This window comes from Venturia canescens, chromosome 8, assembly GCF_019457755.1.
Source record: "Venturia canescens isolate UGA chromosome 8, ASM1945775v1, whole genome shotgun sequence".
Classification (NCBI taxonomy): domain Eukaryota; kingdom Metazoa; phylum Arthropoda; class Insecta; order Hymenoptera; family Ichneumonidae; genus Venturia; species Venturia canescens.
In genome coordinates, this window is record NC_057428.1 from 2,969,536 (window position 1) to 2,990,193 (window position 20,658).

The window sequence follows — 20,658 nt, forward strand, 5'->3', positions numbered from 1 at the left end:
GATGTCTAGGTATGATTCATGATAGTCGTTGCCATTCACATCGACGGCTTCATAGATTTCGACCCTAGGTATATTTCTTAACGGCTTTTGATGTCTAGGTCGACAGCTCTATGGTTTTCGATGTCTAGGTCGAAGGCTCCATGGTTTTTTATGTCTAGGTCGACGGTTCCATGGTTTTTGATGTCCAGATCGACGGCTCCATAGTTTTCGATATCTAGGTCGACGACTGCAAGGTTTTCGAGATTTAAATCGGCGCCTCCATAGTTTTCGATGTCCAGATATATTTCTTCATGGTTTTCAATGTCTAGGTATATTTTTTTCCACTGTTTCCGTTATCCAGGTCGTCGGCGCTATAGTTTTTAATGTCTAGGTATACTTCTCCATGTTTTTCGATGCCTAGGCATATTTCTCCATGGTTTTTCATGTCCAGGTATAGTTCTCCATAGTTTTCGCTATCCCGGTCGACAGTTCCATAATTTTCCATGTCTAGCTATGTTTCTCTACGGTTTGCGATGTCTAGGTTGATGGATCCATGGTTTTCAAAGTTTGGGTCGATAGCTCTATAGTTTTCGATGTCCAGATCGACGGCTCCACAGTTTTTGATGTCTAGGTATTTTCCCCGTAGCTTTCGATGTCGAGGTCGATGACTCAATGGTTTGCGATGTCTGGATATATTTCATCATGGTTATCGATATCCTGATCGAAGACTCCATGGTCTTCAATAACAGGGGAGATTTCAAGAACCCAGAATATCGTGAATAAATATCACCGGACACTGATAAACATGAAACTGTCAATCTAGATACTGGAACCTAATGAAACATGATACGAGATGAAAAAGATAATGAAACATGGAAACGTCCTCTCAAACATCGAAAAACAATGACAATAACAGTGTTAACATGGTAATCATTGAGAGATTGTTCTCGACCCCATAAACTACAGCGACCTAAATATCGAAAACTATGGAGCCGTTGACCTCGCCATCGAAAGCCGTAGAGAAATATACCTAGACATCAAAAACTCTTGAGAAATATACCTGGACATCGAAAACTATGGAGCCATCCCCCTGTACTCCTGTTTATTCTTATTTAACTGCTTCAAGATTGGTGGGCTTGAAGACGCTGTTGCAATAAAAGTAGCGCTGCAGCGCTACAAGAAAACTATTCACACGCTTAATCGCACGGAATGCACCCTAGTTCGGAATAAATTTTCAAATAAAATGTATTGTGTATGATATAAATATTGAATCCAAACGGAAATGTGTAGAATTGAATTGAATATTATAGATGGGTATATTTGTTGAATATCAAGAGACTCGGTAGAGTCTCGGGACAAGTACATTGACAGCCCTGTCGTCTGCTGGCCCGAGGCTCTCGCCGAGTCTATACTTTCTCTGAATAAAACGATTCGCGGTGGTGGGGGTAAAATTGGCATGTGATTTTATTGAATTACGAAGCTCAGGAGCCATTTAGCAACTTGAAAATTGAAGTTTAAGCCAATTGAGTAATTCTCTTTCGATTCCGCCCTAAATCAGCATGATCGGTGTTGTAATTGCTGAGAAAAAACTTTGCACGGGCTCAAGATTATGCAAAAGTTACCAACACATTCAAGAATTTATGCGTCTGTATTTATAAACACCATCAAAGGCACTTTGATGCTCTCGAGTTTCTGATTCGTTGGATCTGACGACATCCATTTTTAGACGTTGTGATTGGTTGTTGAAATTAGTTGTTGATGATTGGAAATCTGACGTCAACTTCAGAACGTAGCATACGGCGCAGCACAGCTGGTAACAGCAGTCATAAATTCGACCGATATACATATATATATGTACAAACCATGTGTCAGTTTTTGATCGTATGAACAGAGTTTCGACATTACGAAGTGCGTGCGGGATCAATAAAAAAATAATTTTCATCATCTAAAGAAGTGCATATTACTATTTATTTTGTTATTTGTGATATATTAAACCGGTATCTAAGCGGCCGCGTAAATGTAGTCTGTGATGTGTGTGTGAAAAAGAATATAAAAAATGCGCGATGCATGTATGTCAACGAAACTTTTCAAGATTTCATTATTTCGTTCGATTGGAAATAAGTGTTAACTGAAATAATGCTTCAATTAAACCAGAGTACGAGAAATATTGTCCAGTGCGAATATATTGTCAGTGGCGTGGTTATATATCATGTGTACATAGGTTATATATACGAATAAATAGAACAAAAATACACGCAACTGTTAGAATGATATTAGAAACTTTAATTGAATAAATGTTTTCTAATTTATTTCTTGTGTCGTCATTATTTTTAAATATCCCCATATTTTGCTTGATATTCAGTTTGGCTCTGCCCTCTCCGATCCTTGTTTTCACCCGCTCAGTTTGCAGCGGATCGATTCATAAAACTTTAAAACAAAATTTTTATAAAAAATGGGCAAAAAAATTATTTTATAAAAAAAATACAGAACAATTCAAAAAAAATTTCAAAAATCTTGAAAAAGCATTATCTTTAAAAAAAACTAAACTGTATCTATTTTTTAAAGTGTTAAAAGAATCAAATAACAAGTAAAAAATAAAAACCGAAAAATCGCGTTTGAAATAATTTTGGAAACCGATGCCTCATTCTTCTTATTTGATTCGAAGGGCTAAATCAATTTAAAAAAATTCCATCTAATTTACGTACAGCATTAAAATTTATTATATCAATTCGAGGCCAAGTATTTTCTAATAAATTGAAAAAAGTTACCATTTGAGTTACGTGCAGCACTAAAATTTATGATATCAATCGAAGGACAAGTAATTTATGAGTAACTCCAAATTTCAACATTATGGAACTTTTTTAAGAAGCTTTTAAATCCAAAAAAATCACATGCAAGCTAGTCATTTCTTACTCTATGGTGGCAGAGACAATCGATTTTTTTCAGACTTTCAGGAGCTACTGATATTATTCACAATATTCGACGTCGATTGGATCGATAGAAATTATGTTTAAATATGAGTTAAAAGTACTTGTCCGGCCCATCACTTTCCATTAAACTTATTATATTTAAATAAAAATCAGGGCTTTTTTAGAATTGTTGGAGCACAAATATTCATGCAGAGGGAATTTAGAGAGTTATCTTCAAGTAATTTTCTCTTAATTGCACTAATTTAATAAGAATGGAAACAAATTGTCCTGTAATATACAAAAGATGTTATTGTGCATCGATAAATAAAAAACATTTTGCACATTAAATATGTTGAAGCTTCCAAATGAACTCCCCAGTTTGTATTGCTATGACGGCAGTTTTTACTTCTCACTTCTTCCAGCGAACGAATTTCATTCGGCATAACTAACCTAAATCGCATTTCAATAAATTTTTTACCGGATTCTCCCGTACAGTTTCGTTTTTTTATGATTGATTTTTATTTGATTTAAATGAAAAGTGATGGGCCGGACAAGTACTTTTAACTCATATTTAAACATAATTTCTATCGATCCAATCGACGTCGAATATTGTGAATAATATCAGTAGCTCCTGAAAGTCTGAAAAAAATCGATTGTCTCTGCCACCATAGAGTAAGAAATGACTAGCTTGCATGTGATTTTTTTGGATTTAAAAGCTTCTTAAAAAAGTTCCATAATGTTGAAATTTGGAGTTACTCATAAATTACTTGTCCTTCGATTGATATCATAAATTTTAGTGCTGCACGTAACTCAAATGGTAACTTTTTTCAATTTATTAGAAAATACTTGGCCTCGAATTGATATAATAAATTTTAATGCTGTACGTAAATTAGATGGAATTTTTTTAAATTGATTTAGCCCTTCGAATCAAATAAGAAGAATGAGGCATCGGTTTCCAAAATTATTTCAAACGCGATTTTTCGGTTTTTATTTTTTACTTGTTATTTGATTCTTTTAACACTTTAAAAAATAGATACAGTTTAGTTTTTTTTAAAGATAATGCTTTTTCAAGATTTTTGAAATTTTTTTTGAATTGTTCTGTATTTTTTTTATAAAATAATTTTTTTGCCCATTTTTTATAAAAATTTTGTTTTAAAGTTTTTTTCATGGATGGAATTATCAGCAAACAAGGGACCATCAATGTACTTGTCCCAACCTTTTTTTTCCTAGGGGAAGTTTATGGTTTGATATCACGTCTTTTTTCTCAAAAGTTCCTTATTTATGTTCAGTTGACTATGGGATTTTAGTTTAAATTTCTATGAATTATTTATGATTTTCGTCTTATAGCGTTGGTTTTCACGAAAAAAAACCTATTTTTCAGCCCTCCGGGCGGAAAGTGGCAACTTTCGGCCCGCTGCGCGGGCCGAAGTTGCCGCATTCCGCCTGCGTCGGCCAGAAAAATCCTACCCTAGGGAAAAAAAGGTTGGGACAAGTACATTGATGGTCTCTTGTTTCTGGATGACATAGAAAAAAAACTCAGAACCAGGAAAAAAATTCTATAGAAATAATAAACGAAAAATTGAAAAGTTCAAAAAAATTCAACAAAAATAAAAAATAATCGAAAAAAATTCTGTAAAGAAAAATAAAAAATTTTCAAAAAAATTCATAAATATTGGACAAATTGAAAAATGTACTATCCAAGTTACATGCAGTATAAAAATGTATGATATCAATTGGAGGCCAAGTTTTTATTGATAATTTGGAATATTTATCGAACAAATCGGAATCTTTAATTGAAATTCATGATAATTATTTTCAAGAAAAAAGTTAATGAAAAAAAGTCATAACGGAAGTTACGTGCAGTTCTAAAATGTATTATATCAATTCGAGGTCAAGTATTTATCAGTTATTCGAAATATAATCTCCGGCGACCAATGAGCGTTGAGAATCCTTGTCGGGCTCACAACGTTTTATCAAAATTACTAAAAAAATAATGAAAATAAAATCATTAAAAATTCACATGAAAGTCATTCGTTACTTCAACAAGGTACACACTTTAAAGAATCGATTCCCCTCCGACTTTCACGATCTCCTGGTATTATTCACAACATTCAACTTCGATTGGATCGGTACAAATTATGTTCAAATACGTCTTAAACGTACTTGTCCGGCCCATCACTTTTTATTCAAATTGCTCATTCGAAAACAAATCAGGACTGTTCTATAATGACAAATATAATAAAATGGATAGAAATAAAAATAATATCTCCAAGTAATTTGAACTTGATTGTTCGCAAGTTCGTATAGCAATATCCACTTCTCATTTTCTTCAGTGAACACATACCATTCGGTAAGAACCAATGAAAATGAGAAATAATCAGGCACATTACTAGAAATTTTCGAACCTACTCAGCCATGAAATGTTTTTTTTTCTATAGTCACGTACACATTTTGATAAATATCACTAGTCGAGTACGACACGTAGATTCCTGGAATTTGGAGAAAAATGATTTTGTTGTGAATTATGACTCCATATAATATAAATAGATTAATCAACTTCATCTTTCATTTTCGTTTCATTTTGACAAGAGTGATTCGAAGGAAAATTATTTTCTCGGGAATTACTGTTCGTTAATATTAACACATGCATTAACTTCGTTTTTGATTTGTTTTCGAATGAGCAATTTGAATAAAAAGTGATGGGCCGGACAAGTACGTTTAAGACGTATTTGAACATAATTTGTACCGATCCAATCGAAGTTGAATGTTGTGAATAATACCAGGAGATCGTGAAAGTCGGAGGGGAATCGATTCTTTAAAGTGTGTACCTTGTTGAAGTAACGAATGACTTTCATGTGAATTTTTAATGATTTTATTTTCATTATTTTTTTAGTAATTTTGATAAAACGTTGTGAGCCCGACAAGGATTCTCAACGCTCATTGGTCGCCGGAGATTATATTTCGAATAACTGATAAATACTTGACCTCGAATTGATATAATACATTTTAGAACTGCACGTAACTTCCGTTATGACTTTTTTTCATTAACTTTTTTCTTGAAAATAATTATCATGAATTTCAATTAAAGATTCCGATTTGTTCGATAAATATTCCAAATTATCAATAAAAACTTGGCCTCCAATTGATATCATACATTTTTATACTGCATGTAACTTGGATAGTACATTTTTCAATTTGTCCAATATTTATGAATTTTTTTGAAAATTTTTTATTTTTCTTTACAGAATTTTTTTCGATTATTTTTTATTTTTGTTGAATTTTTTTGAACTTTTCAATTTTTCGTTTATTATTTCTATAGAATTTTTTTCCTGGTTCTGAGTTTTTTTTCTATGTCATCCAGAAACAAGAGACCATCAATGTACTTGTCCCAACCTTTTTTTCCCTAGGGGAAGTTTATGGTTTGATATCACGCCTTTTTTCTCAAAAGTTCCTCATTTATGTTATGACGGTTATAGGATTTTAGTATAAATTTCTATGAATTATTTGCTTAGTATATTTTTATAGATTCCATTCTCATACGAACAATTTTTATGGGATAATCTTTTTCATGAAATTATCAGCAAATAAGGGACCATAAATGTACTTTTCCCAATCTTATTTTCCCTCGGTATGATGTTCGGCTTATAAAGTTGGTTTCCACCATAGAAGACCAATTTTTCGTAAAAATTGTAGTGAAAATATTTCGTCACAAGACTGCCCTTGAACTTTGGCGATTTTTTTCCTTATACTCTAATATGTTATGCCTATTAGGAACTCAACAGCATGGAGGAATCCGGGATGATAGGCCCGGGAAATGAATTTCGGTTTATAATGTTAGTTTCCACGTAAAATACCAATTTTTCTTCAAAATTGTACTGAAAATATTTCGGCACTGGTTTGGTCTTGGACTTTGGTGATTTTTCTCCTTGTCTTCTAATATGTTTTGTCTATTGGGAACCCAAGAGCATGAAGAAATGCGTGTTGTGGGCCGTAATATGATTTTCGGCTTATAACGTTGGTTTCCACGAAATAAGATCTATTTTTCGTCAAAATTGTACTGGAAATATTTCGTCACCGGTCTGTCCTTGGCCTTTGGCGATTTTTTCCAAGTCTTCATACCAAGAAACAACTGACGTAAAGATTTCCTTAATAGAACAGATTTCATTTATCCCTTTTCTTCAAAATTCAAATGAAAGATAGATCAAATTCAAGACACGAAAAATCCAACAGATTTGCCCACTTTGAATGTCGCTTTTGCATTCTGAATCTAGAGATTGCATTTCATCCAAAACGTGCCCCCAATGAAATATATTTCCAAAGTTTGCAAGTGGCCGCTGAGATCCAATTATCCACAGTTTGATAGTTGCTGAAAAAAAGTACCCGAAAACTTCTAACATTTATTATGCCAGAACTCAAAGCAGCAAAAAAAACTAAGCGAACTTAATTCAACAGAGCAACAGAATTCAAAGACGTTTAAGGTACCTGCATTGGTTTTGGAGGAAAACCATTTCAGGACAATTCAGAAATGAATTTAGAAATTCGAAAACTCCCAATGGAGTAGAAAAAGGAAAATTGAAGTATTTAGAAAAGCGGAAGACTTTTGTGATAAATTTTCTAGATTACATGATACGGTTGGAGGAAATGATTTGAATGATTGGCACACATGCTGCAACACAGAAATATCAAAGTTTGGAAATATTCGCTGTATATCAGTCATACAAACTTCAATACTATTTGAAAAGGAACACTTAAAACCTTGCCGAACCAAGTTCCATTACATATTACCATAATCAAAGATAAGGGGTGATCCGTCGCATATATATTTATCCACAGAAATTTCAGAGTCAATGTATTCGCAATGCGCAAAGCACAATGAGCTTCGAAGACAGCAATTTCTAATCTATCCATAAATGAGCAACTGAAGACTTTTATAATCAATTTTTTACTTCATATATATGTTACAGTTAGAGTCAAAATGTAAAATGAATGGCACAGTATTTAAATTGTATAGTTTGCAGATTTTTGCAGTATTTCAATGATCCGAATTTACAGCATTATAATGAAAAGTTGTCAAAAGTCATGATGTTACATTAAAATGACATAGCGCACATTGCATTCAGCAATTCTGTAAGTTTCTGGGGATGTTGGTAGGCATTATATTTGATCGCATCCAAAACTGAGCAACAGTAGACTTATTCGAATGAATTTTTTTTATAATAATTCCATATTTGTAGTTTGCAAAGTGGAAATACTCAACATACATGTCATTCCATAAGTTTTGTTATCAAAATTTGTGTTCGCATACAGCATTCCCAAGATACGACTTTTCATATCATCAGCAAAATAAGCATCCAAAGACTTTTTGGAAGAAGTTTCAAAATTTATTACTCGACAGAACAGGTGGAAAAAGTATAACAACACTTATATCAACACCAGAAACTGTTTTAAGAATCTGATATACAAAATGTGCGATTGATGATCATAGTCGGAAACCACTTGAATCATGTTACCACAATCAGCATGAAGAAATAGTAGAAAATTATAGGACACATATTAGGCAACCAATTAATACTATGTATCGATCCGCTGCAAACCGATGGAGTCAAAACAAGGATCGGAAAGACTCAATAGGAAGCAAAATGTGGGAATATTCAAAAATACCGATGACACAAGAAAGAAATTAAAAAACATTTATTCGATTGGAGTTTCTTACATTATATATACTAACAGTTCCGTGTGTTCTTGTTTTATTAATTATCAACCATAATATTTCAGATCGCAAAAAGAAAATTTGACGTTATAGGTTGACGAACATTTTTTCTTACAACTTCCAGACCTATTTTTGATAAACTGATTTGCCTTATTTATATTATTCACTAACTATGCGAACGTTTGTTACATTTGTCCCACACTTCGTAACGTCAAACCCCGGCCGGTTCGTTACCACACAGCTATCAAAGGGAACTCGTATATATGACCTACATTATTACACATGATATGTAATCACACAACTGATGATATATTTACACTGGACAATATTCCGCGAACTCTGGTTTAATTGAAAGATTATCTCAGTTGACACTTATTTCCAATCGAAGGAAATAATGAAATCTTGAAAAGTTTCGTTGACATATATGAATCGCGCATTTTTTTATATGTTTTATTTGCACACACAGATCACAGTCTACATTTACGCGGCCGCTTTTATACCGGTTTAGTATACCACAAGTTTTAACAAAATATACATTAACCAATTTTCACTAACCATTTTCATTTATTAATTAGAGTCCGCACACAACAGCACTTTGGGGATCATAACCTCACCTGTCAAAATGACGTTCAGTACGAAAACAAGTCTCGGGTGGTTTCGGATGTGCGTATCGATGTATTGATATCATATAACCTATTTACAAATGATATATGATAAACTTATTTTCAGTCAAACGAATTAATGAAATCTTAAAAAGTTTCGTCGACATGCACCGCGTATTTTTTTATTTTATTCTTTTTCACACACAGATCACAGACTACATTTACGCGACTGCTTTTATACCGGTTTAGTTTAGCATTCCACAGGTTTTAGTACTATGCACTTCGTTAGATGACGAAAGTTTTTTTTATTTATCCCACACGCATTTCATAATGTCAAAACTCCGTTTGTTTATACGATGATCGAAAACTGACGCGTGGTTTATATATATATATATATAATATAATATCCATGGAGTCTGAGCGTGGTCGGGGTACGACTCAAAAGTTAGAAGGCCTAAAATGGTGAACAGGCATTCTGTATAACGCATATATAGATATACAGAATGCCTGTTCGCTATTTTAGGCCTTCTAACACTTGAGCCTCACCCGCGGTCGGCCTAGCAGCTGGAGGAGCCGACATCGTTGAGCCAATCAGAATGCGTAGAGGCAACAACTCTACTACCACTGACTACGTCAAAACGCGTATACGTATACGTCGAACTCGTGATGTGTCAGTAACTTTTGCATAATCTTGAGCCCGTGCAAAGTTTTTTCTCAGCAATTACGCCACCGATCGTGTTGATTTTGGGCGCAATCGAAAGAGAATTTCTTAATTAGCTGAAAGTTCAATTTTCAAAGGCTCAGATGACTCATAACTTCGGTAATTCAAAAAAATCACTTGCCAATTTTACCCCCACCACGGCGAATCGTTTTATTCAGAGAAAGTATACTCGGCGAGAGCCTCGGGCCAGCAGACGACAGGGCTGTCAATGTACTTGTCCCGAGACTCTACCGAGTCTCTTGATACACTCCACGGGAGTGAAATTAGACCACCTCAAACCGCGTGCTTATCACCCTCGCCTTCGGCTCGGGTGACAATTCTGCCCGCGGTTTGAAGTAGTCTATTTTCCCTCCCTAGGTGTGTAATATACTATTTCGTCAAAATTGTACTGGACATATTTCGTCACAGGTCTGTCCTCGGACTTCGGCGATTTTTTCCCTTGTACTCTAATATGTTTTGTCAATTAGGAACCCAAGAGCACGGCCGCAAGCGGGTTGGAGGCCGGGATATGAATTTCGGCTTATAGCGTAGGTTTCCACGAAAAAAGACCTATTTTTCGTAAAAATTGAACTGGAAATATTTCGTCACAGGTCTGTTCTTGGACTTTGGCGATTTTTTTCCTTGTACTCTAATATGCTTTGTCAATCAGGAACACAAGAGCACGGTCGAAAGCGGGTTGGAGGTCGTGATATAATTTTCGGCTTATAACGTTGGTTTCCGCGAAAAAAGACCTAAATTTCGTCAAAATTGTACTGGAAATATTTCGATAGAGGTTTGTTCTTGGACTTTGGTGATTTTTCTCCTTGTCTTCTAATATGTTTTGTCCATTGGAAACTCAAGAGCATGTAGCAATGCGTGTTGCGGGCTGAGATATGATTTCCGGCTTATAACGTTAGTGAAAAGAAAGGAAAAGAGAAAAGATAGATCAAATTCAAGACATAACGAATACAACAGAATTGGCCATTTTTAAATGTCGTTTTTGCATTCTGAATCTAGACATTTTCGTGTCATCCAAAATATGCCCCCGATGAAATATATTTCCAAAGTTCGCAAGCGGCCGCGGAGATCCAATTATCTACAGTTTGATAGTTGCAGAAAAAAGGCACCCGGAAACATTTATTATGTCAGAATTCAAAGAAGTAAAAAAAACTGAGCGTACTTGATTCAACAGAGCAACGGAATTCAAAGACGTTTAAGGTACCTGCATTGCTTGTGGAGGAAAACAATTTCATTTCAGGATAATTTAGAAATAAATTAGGAAATTCAGAAATTTAGCATAGAATTTAGAAAAAGGAAAATTAAGATAATTAGTAAAGCTGAAAACTTTTGTGATGAATTTTTGAAATTACATGTTACGGTTCGAGTAAAAAATTTAAATAATTGGCACACATGCTGCGACACAAAAATATCAAAGTTTGAATGTATTCGCTCCATACCGCAGTAATACAAACTTTAATACTATTTGAAAAGAAATACTTTAAAACTTGCTGAACAAAGTTCCATTACATATTACCATAAAGATAGGGGGTGATACTTAGCACATATACTTATCCACAGAAATTTCCAAATTCGCAGGTATCTGCTGCAATTCAATGTATCTGCGCAATGAGTTTGGAAGACAGCAATTTCAAATCCATCCATAAATGAGCAACTGAAGACTTTTGTAATGAATTTTTCACTTCATATTTATGTTACGGTGCGAGTCAAAAAATAAAATGAATGGCACAGTATATAAATTTTATAGTTTGCAGATTTTTGCTGTATTTCAATGATCCAAATCTATAGTATTAGAGTGGAAAGTTGTTAGAAGTCATGATGTTACATTGAAATGACATAGCGCACATAACATTCAGAAATTCTGTAGGTTTCCATGATGTTGGCAGGCATTATACTTAATCGCATCGAAAACTGAGCAACTGTACACTTATCGTAATCAATGTTTTCACCAATAATTCCACATTTGCAGTTTGCAGAATAGGAATACTCAACATACACGTCATTTCATAAGTATTGTTGTCAATATTTGTGTTTGCCTACCGCATTCCGAAGATTCAACTTTTCATATTATCAGCAAAAAAAGCATCCAAAGACTTTTTGGAACAAGTTTCAAAATTTATTACTCGACAGACCAGGTGGAAAAAGAATAACTACACTTATATCAAGACCAGAAACTGTTTTGAGAATCTGTTGTACAAAATGTGCGATTGATGATCATAATTGGAAACCTCTTGAATCACGTTACCACAATCAGCATGAAGAAATAGTAGAAAATCCTAGGACACACATATTAGACAACCAATTAATAATATGCATCGATCCGCTGCAAACCGATGGAGTCAAAACAAGGATCGGCAAGAGCAGAGCCATAGTTAAAAAGAAAAAAGACAGCGCAATTGAAAGAGAACACAAATCAAAATTGTTTCATGTATCTGTGCATTAGTTTCTGAAGACAGTAATTTCAGATCTATTCAGAAATAAGTAGGTGAAGACTTTAGTAATGAATATCTTCGTTAATATATTCCAGTCGGAACCAAAAAGTTAAAAGATTGGCATACCTGCTACTTCACAGAAATATCAAAGTTCATAGGTACTTGCTACGTACCAGTTATACAGACTTTGGTGCTATAGGGAAAAACACTTAAAAATTACATGAACCACATTTTTGAAACTTATTATGACACATTCAAAAAAAAAATGACAGATACGATGCATGTTGAAGCAAGCAAAATGCTGTAATTTTGTATGTCTCCATGGTTATCCGCGGACAAAATATTTGATCACATCCAAAAATGATCAGGTGTAGACTTACAGACATGAATTTTTCAACCCACAATGCCAATCGCAAACATGGTCTGGAAATATTCAATATACATGTCGCTTCATCACTTTGTCGAACTTTAGAGGTGTTCATTGCATTTCGAAGATACAAATTTTGATATCATGAAAATTAAGCACCCAATGACTTATTGAAATAAATTTCCAAATTTATCATGTAACAACTCAAGTGAATATATCTATGCATTTACATGGCCCAAAGATTTTTCAAAACTTGAGTGTATGAACAAGCAATCATGAAGGCTTTTTGTTATAAATATTTCAAATTATCTTGTTGAAATTAATATAAAAAAATAGAAATACGAATATCTCTCGTATTGTCTGGAGAACAAATAGAAATTGGTATGACAATACACTGTAAGCTAAGGAGGTGGAAAAAAGGGACCGGTGAACACAGCCAAACTAAATGAAAGAAATTATGACAACAATACATTGAATTACTTGACCAAAGTTTTTTTAAATTTATTTGAATTCGTTTACACACAACCATCCACATCTTTCTTTAATGTAATTACACAACATAGAATTTCTGTTTGGAAAGAATGTTTTAGAGGTTATAATGAACGAAATTTTTTTTTCTCATTGTTATTATTATTATTATTCAACACTAATTAGTCACGTCATTAATAATATCGATTCCTTCCACTTTTCAATAACCACTTTTATTTTTCTACACTCTGCACGCAACAGCACTCCGGCGGTCATAACCTCAAACGTCAACATGACGCGAAATCTCGCAAATTTGCTATCTATGTATATATTACGATATCGAAGTAGAACAGATAATTCTTAATTTTCACGACACACATTATTCACCTTTTTACTTCTCAACATTAAATTTTACTCACTTTCAGTACACTGTATGAGATCAATTAATCCACTTTTGAGGTTTTATTTATTATAGATATTATTGTCGTGAATTGGGCTCGAAACTTATTGAAACTTCTTTTATGAAAAAAATAAAATTGATTATATCCACTGCTATTTCCAATAATGTTTTATTTATTTAAACGAAATTTGCATATCTTGCACCGTTGATCCACGGGGCGACGGGGCTACGATCGCAATCACTTTATAATAACATAACAGACGATAACAGACGGTATACAAGAAAACATTGAGGACTATCAGAAACTTTCTCATCGGCGATTGGTCGAGACGGATAGATTCTCACCGGTGATTGGTTATGATGGGCATCAAGAAGCCCTTGTATGTATCGGTCTAAACCCATATACGGATACGTCAGCTGCGTAAATGTGTTGGTACTTTTTGCATAATCTTGAGCCCGTGCAAAGTTTTTTCTCAGCAATTACGCCACCGATCATGCTGATTTTGGGCGCAATCGAAAGAGAATTTCTTAATTAGCTGAAAGTTCAATTTTCAAATTGCGACATAACTCCTGAGCTTCGCAATTCAAGAAAATGACATGTCGGTTTTACCCCCACCACCGCGAATCGTTTTATTCAGAGATAATATAGTCTCGGCGAGAGCCTCGGGCCAGCAGACGACAGGGCTGTCAATGTACTTGTCCCGAGACTCTACCGAGTCTCTTGATAATTCGTTCCCTAATATGTGTTCTATGATTTTCTACTCCTTCATGATGATTGTGGTAACATGATTCGAGAGCTTTCTAACCATGATCTTGAATTGCTCATTTTGTAAATCAGATTTAAAAAAAAAAATCTGGTCTTGGTATAGTGTGTAGTTATTCTTTTCCCATTAGGTCTGTCGAGTGATAAATTTGGAAACTTTTCCAGAAAGCCTTTGGTTGCTTTTTTTGCTAATGATATGAAAAGTCGTATCTTAGGAATGCGGTATGCAAACACAAATTTTGATAACAAAACTTATAGAATGACATGTATGTTGAGTATTTCCCCTTTGCAAACTACAAATATGGAATTATTATAAATAAAATTCATTCCGATAAGTCTACAGTTGCTCAGTTTTGGATGCGATCAAATATGATGCCTACCAACATCCCCAGAAACTTACAGAATTGCTGAATGCAATGTGCGCTATGTCATTTTAATGTAACATCATGACTTTTGATAACTTTTCATTATAATGCTGTAGATTCGGATCATTAAAATACTGCAAAAATCTGTAAACTATACAATTTAAATACTGTGCCATTCATTTTACATTTTGACTCTAACTGTAACATCTATATGAAGTAAAAAATTGATTATAAAAGTCTTCAGTTGCTCATTTATGGATAGATTTGAAATTGCTGTCTTTGAAGCTCATTGCGCAGATACATTGAACCGCAGCAGATACCTGCGAACTCTGAAATTTCTGTGGATAAATATATATGCAACGGATCATCCCTTATCTTTGATTATGGTAATATGTAATGAAACTTGGTTCGGCAAGTTTTTAAGTGTTCCTTTTCAAATAGTATTGAAGTTTGTATGACTGATATACAGCGAATACTTCCAAACTTTGATATTTCTGTGTTGCAGCGTGTGTGCCAATCATTCAAATCATTTACTCCAACCGTATCATGTAATCTAGAAAATTCATCACAAAAGTCTTCCGCTTTTCTAGATACTTCAATCTTCCTTTTTCTACTCGATTGTGAGTTTTCGAATTTCTAAATTAATTTCTGAATTGTCCTGAATAGGTTTTTCTCCAAAACCAATGCAGGTACCTTAAACGTCTTTGAATTCTGTTGCTTTGTTGAATTAAGTTCGCTTAGTTTTTTTTGCTGCTTTGAGTTCTGGCATAATAAATGTTAGAAGTTTTCGGGTTCTTTTTTTCAGCAACTATCAAACTGTGGATAATTGGACCTCAGCGGCCACTTGCAAACTTTGGAAATATATTTCATTGAGGGCACGTTTTGGATGAAATGAAATCTCTAGATTCAGAATGCAAAAGCGACATTTAAAGTGGGCAAATCTGTTGGATTTTTCGTGTCTTGAATTTGATCTATTTTTCATTTGAATTTTGAAGAAAAGGGATAAATAAAATCTGTTCTATTAAGGAAATCTTTACATCAGTTCTTTCTTGGTATGAAGACTTGGAAAAAATCGCCAAAGGCCAAGGACAGACAGGTGACAAAATATTTTCAGTACAATTGTGACGAAAAATAGATCTTTGTCGCGGAAACCAACGTTATAAGCCGAAAATCATATTACAGCCCACGAGACGCATTTCTTCACTCTCTTGGGTTCCTTTTACACAAAACATATTAGAAGATAAGGGGGAAAATCACCAACGTGAAAGAACAAACCAATGCCGAAATATTTCCAGTACAATGTTGACGAGAAATTTGTTGTTTTTCGTGGAAGCCAACGTTATAAGCCGAAAATCATGTCTCGGCCCCCAACCCGCTTTCTACCATTCTCTTGAGTTCCCAATAAGCATAGCAAATTAGAGTAGAAGAAAAAAAATAGCCCAACTCCATGGACAGACCTGTGACGGAATATTTTCTGTACAATGTTGACGAGAAATTTGTTGTTATTCGTGGAAACCAACGTTATAGGCCGAAAATCATATCTCGGCCCGCAACACACTTTTCTCCATGCTCTTGGGTTCTAAATAGATGAAACATATTAGACTACAAGGGAAAAAATCACCAAAGTCCAAAGACAGACCTGTGACGAAATATTTCCAGTACAATTTTAACGAAAAATAGATCTTATTTCGTGGAAACCAACGTTATAAGCCGAAAATCATATTATGGCCCACAACACGCATTTCTTCATGCTCTTGGATTCCCAATAGACAAAACATATTAGAAGACAAGGAGAAGAATCACCAAAGTCCAAGACCAAACCAGTGCCGAAATATTTTCAGTACAATTTTGAAGGTCTTTTACGTGGAAACCAACATTATAAACCGAAATTCATTTCACGGGCCTCATCCCGGATTCCTTCATGCTGTTGAGTTCCTAATAGGCATAACATATTAGAGTATAAGGGAAAAAATCGCTAAAGTTCAAGGGCAGACTTGTGACGAAATATTTTCACTACAATTTTTACGAAAAATTGGTCTTTTATGGTGGAAACCAACTTTATAAGCCGAACATCATACCTAGGGAAAATAAGAAACCAGGAAAAAAATTCTTTAAAAATAATAAACGAAAAATTGAAAAGTTCAAAAAAATTCAACAAAAATAAAAAACAATCGAAAAAATTCTGTAAAGAAAAATAAAAAAATTTCAAAAAAATTCATAAATATTGAAGACATTGAAAAATGTACTATCCAAGTTACATGTAGTATAAAAATGTATGATATCAATTGGAGGCCAAGTTTTTATTGATAATTTGGAATATTTATCCAACAAATTGGAAACTTTAATGAAATTCATGATAATTATTTTCACGAAAAAAGTTAATGAAAAAAAAGTCATAACGGAAGTTACGTGCAGTACTAAAATGTATTATATAAATTCGAGATCAAGTATTTATCAGTTATTCGAAATATAATCTCCGGCGACAAATGAGCCTTGAGAATCCGTGTCGCGCTCACAACGTTTTATCAAAATTACTAAAAAATTAATGGAAATAAAATCATTAAAAATTCACATGAAAGTCATTCGTTACTTCAACAAGGTACACACTTTAAAGAATCGATTCCCCTCCGACTTTCAGGATCCCCTGGTATTATTCACAACATTCAACTTCGATTGGATCGGTACAAATTATGTTCAAATACGTCTTAAACGTACTTGTCCGGCCCATCACTTTTTATTCAAATTGCTCATTCGAAAACAAATCAAAAACGAAGTTAATGCATGTGTTAATATTAAGGAATAGTAATTCCCGAGAAAATAATTTTCCTTCGAATCGCTCTTGTCAAAATAAAACGAAAATGAAAGATGAAGTTGATTAATCTATTTATATTATATGCAGTCATAATTCACAACAAAATCATTTTTCTCCAAATTCCAGGAATCCACGTGTCGTACTCGACTAGTGATATTTATCAAAATGTGTACGTGACTATAGACAAAAAACATTGCATGGCTGAGTAGGTTCGAAAATTTCTAATAATGCGCCTGATTATTTCTCATTTTCATTGGTTCACTGAAGAAAATGAGAATAAGTGGATATTGCTATACGAACTTGCGAACAATCAAGTTCAAATTACTTGGAGATATTATTTTTATTTTTATCCATTTTATTATATTTGTCATTATAGAAGAGCCCTGATTTGTTGTCGAATGAGCAATTTGAATAAAAAGTGATGGGCCGGACAAGTACGTTTAAGACGTATTTGAACATAATTTGTACCGATCCAATCGAAGTTGAATGTTGTGAATAATACCAGGGGATCCTGAAAGTCGGAGGGGAATCGATTCTTTAAAGTGTGTACCTTGTTGAAGTAACGAATGACTTTCATGTGAATTTTTAATGATTTTATTTCCATTAATTTTTTAGTAATTTTGATAAAACGTTGTGAGCGCGACACGGATTCTCAAGGCTCATTTGTCGCCGGAGATTATATTTCGAATAACTGATAAATACTTGACCTCGAATTTATATAATACATTTTAGTACTGCACGTAACTTCCGTTATGACTTTTGTTTCATTAACTTTTTTCTTGAAAATAATTATCTTGAATTTCATTAAAGTTTCCAATTTGTTCGATAAATATTCCAAATTATCAATAAAAACTTGGCCTCCAATTGATATCATACATTTTTATACTACATGTAACTTGGATAGTACATTTTTCAATGTCTTCAATATTTATGAATTTTTTTGAAATTTTTTTATTTTTCTTTACAGAATTTTTTCGATTGTTTTTTATTTTTGTTGAATTTTTTTGAACTTTTCAATTTTTCGTTTATTATTTCTATAGAATTTTTTTCCTGGTTCTAAATCTTTTTTCTATGTCATCCAGAAACAAGAGACCATCAATGTACTTGTCCCAACCTTTTTTCCCCTAGTATCTATTTTTACAATAATTCAATTTAACACATTACATTTTTGATTCTTTATTCAATTCTCATGGAAAACATTTTATTTAATAACAAATGAAGAATTTATATTCGTCTACGATATTTGTTTGATTATTTACTCAGATTTCAATTCCCTACACATTCCATTTTCGTTTCATTTGTTATATCATATGGAAAACATTTTATTCAATAATTCACGAGAAATTGGTTTTTAAATATCCTTTTACATTTTAAAGGAGATTTAAATAAATAAATAAATCCATGCCTCTGCATCTTTGTCATGGCGACAATTTTCATCAGCTCTCCAAAATTGAATATTATCAGATTTGTAGATGATCATTATCATTTTCATTATGCTATTTTATCAAAAATTGGATAGATTCCATTGAAAAATATAAATAAAATAACCCAAGATAGGAGTGACGAATAAGATCAAGGACTACAAAAATATCTACCGAAGAAGCAAACCCATTGTATGGAAAAACACTAAGAAAGTTTAATTCTAGTCAAGGGCTCGACGCATTGAGAAAATTTCTGGTGGTCTGAAAAGAAAATGATGATAGAGATCTTGCGATTGTAATTGCATACGTACAAGCTGGTGACAATGGTTTTGAAATTCTCAGACTTTTGGATACTTCTATAAAAAAATGTTAATAATGCCTGTGCTGTGTGTTCTGCCGTGTAGTTTATGGTTGTCAAGTAAGCAGAAAAATGTTCATTATTGACTTGAATTTAAAGAGAACTTTTAAAAGTCTTACGACTATTGGATGGAATCAAATCATTTGAAATGTCATTTATGATTAAAAGATTTTCTGATAAACGTTTTTCCAAAGTAAAACAGTAATTGCATGTTTTCGATTGCAGAATCTTGTAACAATACGAGCCGCTACCGCGTCCCTTGATCCCCAGTGCTGATAAATGTGGAAGAGGCTTGTCGCAGCTTCACTATTTCTCATTCGTCATTTATTCATGGTATGCTATCGAGTCAGAGCAATGTCAGATGGTTCCGCTTGGTGGTATTTTTCATTTCACACAGAAGTTTTGGAGACTTTGTCGTAACGAACCAAGCTCATGGATTCCCAAAGTATTAGAACTTGTTACGTACACTTTATACTCGCTTTTCTTGTGGAAGGTCATTCCTCGGTCATTCGAGCTTTACTCGACGGACAGGGAATTATTTCTTGTATTTTCCTCGAGATGACATATTATTTTCACACCACCGTTCATTTCGTCCTCGACACCGCGAAATCTTGGGTTTTTGAAAATTCAGCCATAGCAAAACTAATGCGTGTTTTTTTTTTCGTTTCCGGTCTTGCAGAGTCTTGTTTCGCGGTACAATAATAGGAAGGGACCCGGAAATTTGCCTGGTTCAAAAGCAAAACAGGCAAACGAACCGGCAAACATTTTGTTAATCCGAAAGAAGGAGTGATAAAAACGTTGTATTCATCATTTTTAATCATTACCTTTTGATAAAACATCCTAAAACAGAATATAAACTGCACAACTGATAAACTCGTTTAGCGTCATGTTCAATTTTAATTAAAATTCTACAGTCAATTGATTTCTGAAGTAATATTCAAGTTTCAATTCGATTTTTTGACGTCGATAGATTTTGCAGTGGAAAGGGTGCACAATTTCCTAATAATACTTTTAACTTCAAACCGATACGGAGTGATTTTCTACGATCGCAATATTGGTACATCTGTTCGGAAGAACAAAATCAATTGGTCAACATGGTTTTACAAAGTCTCGGGTGCCTCATGGAAATATTCCAAGCTTTTGGACCTCATAATAAAAATTCTCATCGCTTGTCCAGATTGTGTGAAATCTCAACTGATTCATACCAAGACATTCCTTGAGCCAGGGGCTTCAAATATATAAGTGGATACTGACAATGAGATTCATGGGTCACTTGTGAGAATCGAAAAATCCGAAATATTGTCTGAAACCTTGTTTATCAGAACTTTCGAAAAACACGAGAAACATTCTAGAT

General features: G+C 33.7%; 1 protein-coding gene across 1 annotated transcript in view; it reads right to left on the reverse strand.

The window, feature by feature from the left end:
• Window positions 1–20,658, reverse strand: part of LOC122415295 (uncharacterized) — a 768,161-nt gene that overhangs the window by 52,364 nt on the left and 695,139 nt on the right. The window lies entirely within an intron of this gene.